The sequence below is a fragment of the Diplotaxodon limnothrissa genome, linkage group LG13 (genome assembly GCF_057381915.1).
Source record: "Diplotaxodon limnothrissa isolate DT_005_m linkage group LG13, D_limnothrissa_male_GT1.1, whole genome shotgun sequence".
Lineage (NCBI taxonomy): Eukaryota > Metazoa > Chordata > Actinopteri > Cichliformes > Cichlidae > Diplotaxodon > Diplotaxodon limnothrissa.
Window position 1 is genome coordinate 5,253,501 of NC_140608.1, and position 5,810 is coordinate 5,259,310.

A 5,810-nucleotide genomic window follows, 5' to 3' on the forward strand; every position below is an offset into this window, starting at 1 on the left:
ATGCAGATCCCTTCATCCATATGCAACCAGGTAGATGATAGATGGGTCTGTTTACACCCTTGGAGAGAAGGATGGAGGGAGATGAGGATGGATGTAGTTAAAAAGCAACAGACAGGAAAGCAGGGGCAGAGATAATGAGACAGAAGAAGGAGGAGGAAGAGGTGAAAAATCAAAGAAGGACAGAAAGATGAAGCAGAATCTTCACAGAGAGATGGAACAAAGGGGAAGCCAAAAGAAGAAAAAAGTGAATGAAGAAGTGATGGAGCATAATAATTGAGCAAAAATGTTAAAGAAACAAGTGAAGTCACAAGTTGGAGTGAAGATAGGATCGAGATAAAAATGGTTCTGCCAGCAGGAGGTGAACAATAGTGCTCGAGTTAGGTGACGCACGCATGACATAAAGAGGAAGACAAGGACAAAAAATGAAGACTGAGAGAGAAAGGCAGATAAAGAAGGATGAGCTCAACCATTGTGGCAGTTGATTCACTTCATCCAAGGAAACTAAAAACTTATTCTCAAGTCAGGTTAAATTTAAAGATTATAAGATGCATTTCTGCTAATGGCATGGGCTTAAATTCAACAAGCAGGACTTAAGCATTCAGTAGTTAAAAGTGTCACTCTGTATATGTTTTTGTTGCAACTTTTAGACATGCCTCTAAAGCTTCACATGTTGGTTTGATTTATTTTCACATTTTTGATCATGCTGCCATACAATGTTTTTAAGTGTACAATACATACGTATTCACATGTTATTACACTATTCGCAAAAGGCTTTTGTTTAAGTATTAGCCACACAAGAGTTGTGTACACAGCAAAATGTGTGCTTAATTATAGTTTTTACACCTATATTTACACTAGAAATTGTGAAACTCTCAGTCTTGCTTTTATTGGGTCATACAGTAACTATGTCTGCATGCACAGATTTCTAAAGAGACATGTAGTTCACAGAAACCCTTTTTTTAATGTTTCATAAGAGATATTCAAATTCATTTAAACCACCCAAGCCACAAACTTTCTTACCATGCCACAGCAACTTTCACAGTTAGCAAATTTACTGGACTGGCTCAAAGATACTTGACTACAATAAAGAGCCAAAGAATAAGAGTGGAAGGATGTTCTGTTTTATCTATTTTCATGCTCTGTCTGCTCGCATGATGATCGACAGCACACGTACTGTTCATTAAGTTCAGCCTTGTTTAACAGAAAAGCCATCTGTTAAACCAAAAATAGAAATTAATGGCATGAAATTTATTGTTTACACAGAAGTTATGATGTGAATTGTGCAAGAAAGCAGGTTTAATCTATTTCATGATGGTAGCAGGTCAACCTTTAAATTAAACTATTGAAACAATAGGTAAAAAGTGGATCTCATATATATCAGATCTTTACCATTTATCATTGATAATTGATCCTAATTTGAAACTTGTAGATGGTAAATCTAAACAAAACCCCATACTCTTTTCTCTCCCTCAGCATTATTCTTCAGCTGTACATGATGAATGAGGGGGGAATTAACCTTTCATTACTTCCTACCAATATATTTTCATTTGTATAAATAATGAATGTCATTAATGTATCTTGACAACTGTTTCAGGCAAATCTTGTTTTGGCAGTGTTTCTTTTTTTCCCTTGGAGGGAACTTTGTGAACAAAGGGGACCCAGAGCAGGTTTTATAATGGATAGGTCACTAGAATGTCAATCAGTCACTGTAGAAAATTCACATTATGCTAATCACCTTTATGCTAATTAACTTTATGATAATCCTCTTAAAGTACACAGGCTTAACCAAGATCAGTTATGAATGTGTAATTATTTGTGTTTTCAGGTGTATCTTTTGATGCATGTATGGAGAACATGGATGCCATGTGACTGGGTCAAAGTGTGTTACTGTAAGCATGTTTGTAGAATTAAATCACTCTGCATGAAACTTTTCATTCCCCTGTGACACCATAGCCTATTCAGAGAGCCAAGATTGGCCTACTACTAATCCTAAGGTCTTATAAAATTATTAATGTGCTTTTTTCATTTCCCATGTTGTGGGGAACATAAAGTACTGTGTAAAATCACTGAGCCACTCCCATTACTGTATAGTTTGCTTCCGGGGAGAAAGATTTTGATGACAGTATAAAAGGGCACCTAAATCAAGATGAACCAGTTTTTTTGGACTAAAAATGTACATCCTGGCCTTCAGTTGATTCAATTCAATTCAGTTTTATTTATATACTGTCAAATCACAACAACACATGTTATAAGGTCAAGACCATACAATAATACAAAGAAAACATGTGCTGATTGGCAAAGCCTTATCAGAAACGGTCTCAGTTGAAGGGGTGCTGTCAAAAGCTATTCATACTGTAGGGAAATAGGAAGAGAGGGCTGAGGTATTCCAAATTACAGAGGAACTGGAATGAAAATCGGTGGCAAAAGGTCTTATGGAGTGATGAAGACAAATTTGAAATATCTGATTTGAATCATCGTCAGTATGTGTGGAAAAGGCAGCCAAAATATAGAAAAGGACATGAAAGCACAACAGTTAATGTCTACAGCCACCTTTACAACATGGTGGAGGATTTTGGGCCACATTTCAACCAGTGCTGGTCAAAGCTTGTCAAAACTGATGAAATTATGAATACAACAGATTTAATTTTCAAAATGAGATGAAACCGAACGCACTGTCAATGCAGTAAATGTATACCTTCATAGAAAAACTAAGCTACTCCCCAGAGCCCAGCATTGTTAAAGTGCGGGATCATATTGATAAAGCAAAAAACAAAAGGTGGTCAACATCCAAAGAGTTTTAAATGTCCTTCAAGAAGCCTGGAGAACTATTTCTTAAGAGTTGCTTGTTAAAGTTCAGTCTTTTAGTGAATTACCATTTTGAATTTTCTGAGCAAAATATAAAGAAAAAACAGTTGTCTCAAAAGTTCTCACAGTACTGTGTACATATGTACACATATGGTGAGGAGCTTCCTCACCTTTGGGGATATAAAATAAGACACCATAATGTAAACCTTTACAGTACAATAGCATTGGGAAAACTGAAGCTATGATGAGGTCAAGCATAATGCAGTGTGGTTGTTGGGAAACATGATTTCTATAATACAGACAGACATTTTTTGTCTCTTTTTTTGGCAACTCAGCCCACTGAGAATATAATTTAGGATTTATTATTTAGTCTGATTATTATTGTGTCTGATTATTACTTAGTCTGATTTACTTGAGGGTTGAGTTTTATATCTCCTCTTTGTTTGATAAATTTTAAATGTGTTATTTATATACTTCTACTACGTCTAGAAGATATCAGGTTTAGCATAAATGTAGCTTTCGAGCCTAAAATAGAAAAAAAATTGGTCTATTTTCATAAGAGGCATTATTTAATTAATCTTGAAGTGAAAAACCTGCAATAGTTGACATTCAGAGGCTAAAACCTATCTCTCATGTCATTGTTTCCTCTGCATCAATACTGTGAACCAATATTAGGGAGGGAGAAATGAATATTTCACAGTTTGTCTGTCTACGAGATTAAATTTTCACCCCTGCAGGGGATGGTGACTATTAAATCTAGAAAAGCAACTGGGAACAACAACACAATCCCAGGAATAAAAATACTTTAAAATAAAATCCAAGGCAATAAATTGGTTAATTCCATTAAATAAGATAATTACAATCAATTTGTGAGTATTACATTGTTCAGAAGGGAATTTCATTCTTTCAGTCAGTCTTACATGCACTGAAATGTGGCTTTAGGGACAGGAAACAAGTAAGTCTGCTCGAGTATGTAAAAATACATCCTGAAAATGACTGCTTCATCACCTTGGTTTATTTATTCTTGCAGAATTGCAATATCCTCTGGGTGCACATGAATGTCCAAACCAAATTTCATGCAAACCCATCCAATTCCCAAAGTTATGGAGACATTTTCCTCAAGGTTATAAATGAGAATCTCATATTGGCACTAGAGGAAAATTAATTTCACTACAGTTCACAAATAAACCTTTTAGTGATATTAAACATGAAGTTGACTGAGCTTATCTTTTATTGACCCTAAACAAAATCTATACAAATTTTAAAGGGATTCCATCCTATACTGGAGGAAATATAGTAAAAAATATTACAGTCTGCACTAAAGTACCAAACTGGTAGATAAGACTACAGCACTTAAATCGCTTTAGTCACTATGTCCCTAAGTCCCTACCAAATATTCTTCCCTGCACTACTCATTAGTTTATCCTCTGTTATCATACTTGACAACCATTTAGTGAAGCATGACAGCTGATTGAGATTTCATGTATAATTACAATAGAGATATTTTCCCCTTGGTCTGACCAGAATACATTCATTAGCAGCAATGAGCTCTCACATAGCTCCATGCTTACCACAGAAGTACATTTACATGGTTTTATAGTATATGAAGACAAAAGAGCGGTAGCAAACTGCAATAGATCACATAACCTAATCTTTCAGAATTACAGCATTTCTCAAGCTGTCATGATTAATAACCACTCAAAATGTCCTGGTTGTACAAAGTGAGATGATAAGTGATTCTACTGGCTATAAAGACAGACAGCAGATTTTCATGGGGTTTTTTTTTCTTCTTTTTTGTCAGCACTTCTATCAGCATTCAAAGGATATCTAATCACAAACCGAAATAAATGTTCTGAAGTTGTCACAACAAAATAACGATGTATGTATAGATAAATTTCAAACTTTACATTTCATGACATTTCTCAGTATGTAACATATCTGAAAGCAGAAAGTAGTTAATATGCAAGATTATACAACAAATAAGCCAAATGTGTTCCACTGCCAGTCTGAAACCATTAGATTTAAATTAAGACTGGAGGTTATTCAGATGAGTAAGATATATCCATGATCCTGTGTGCACAACCACACCTAAGAAAATAGATCATTAGCTTTTTATTCTGTAGCTGCAGTTAATTGTGTAATTTATATAGACCTGGGCTGGATGTATTTTCATAGAAAGAAAAGCTCTGATAGACACTAAATAGATCTTTCAGACTCACAATGAAAAGATCAGTTTTTAATATTACAAGGCTGCAAACATAATGTTCTTCCTCATTTGAAATAGTTCTGTATAAAAGCCACATATACTGTGCAGCACAGCCTACAATAGCTCCACTTATCATTGAGGTGACAGGCACATAATAACATGGCTGTATGGCTAATGGCTCCCACACACTCAGGGCTTAAAATGTATTTCTCTGACTATGTAACTCCTGCCCTCCTCCTTCTCAAACATGATGGGATAATACATCCAACAAAGGCAATGATTCAGGGGTAATGACTTGCGTCAGTGTAGATGGACTTTTTCTTACCCTCCAGCTAAAACCTTTACAAAATTAGTTTTATGCTTTTGTTTGCTGTCAGATATATTTTCATAAGCGCATAGATTTGTAATTTGTTGTGCAGGTAACAACTGTAATTTAAATCTAGTGTCTATACTGATTGTGTTGCTTTTTAAAATTTACATTTTATTTTATTCTGTTTATTTTTATTATTTTTTTTAGTTTTTATTTTTCCCAGAGCTGTACCACTAATAATTCTAACACAAGTAGATGATATAGATGGGGATTACAGAGTTTTGTTATATCCGATATACTTAATTTAAAAATAAATTGTTTGTAATATGTTATCATGTGTTGCTGCCAAAGATCTATAATGTTTGCAAGTGGACTGAAAAGCCACAGGCAGAAGTTCCAAATACCAAATAGCATTCAATTCAGGTTCATCAATATATAAGACCAAATCACAACAGCAGTTGCCACAAAGGGGCTTTAGACTTTAAGGTA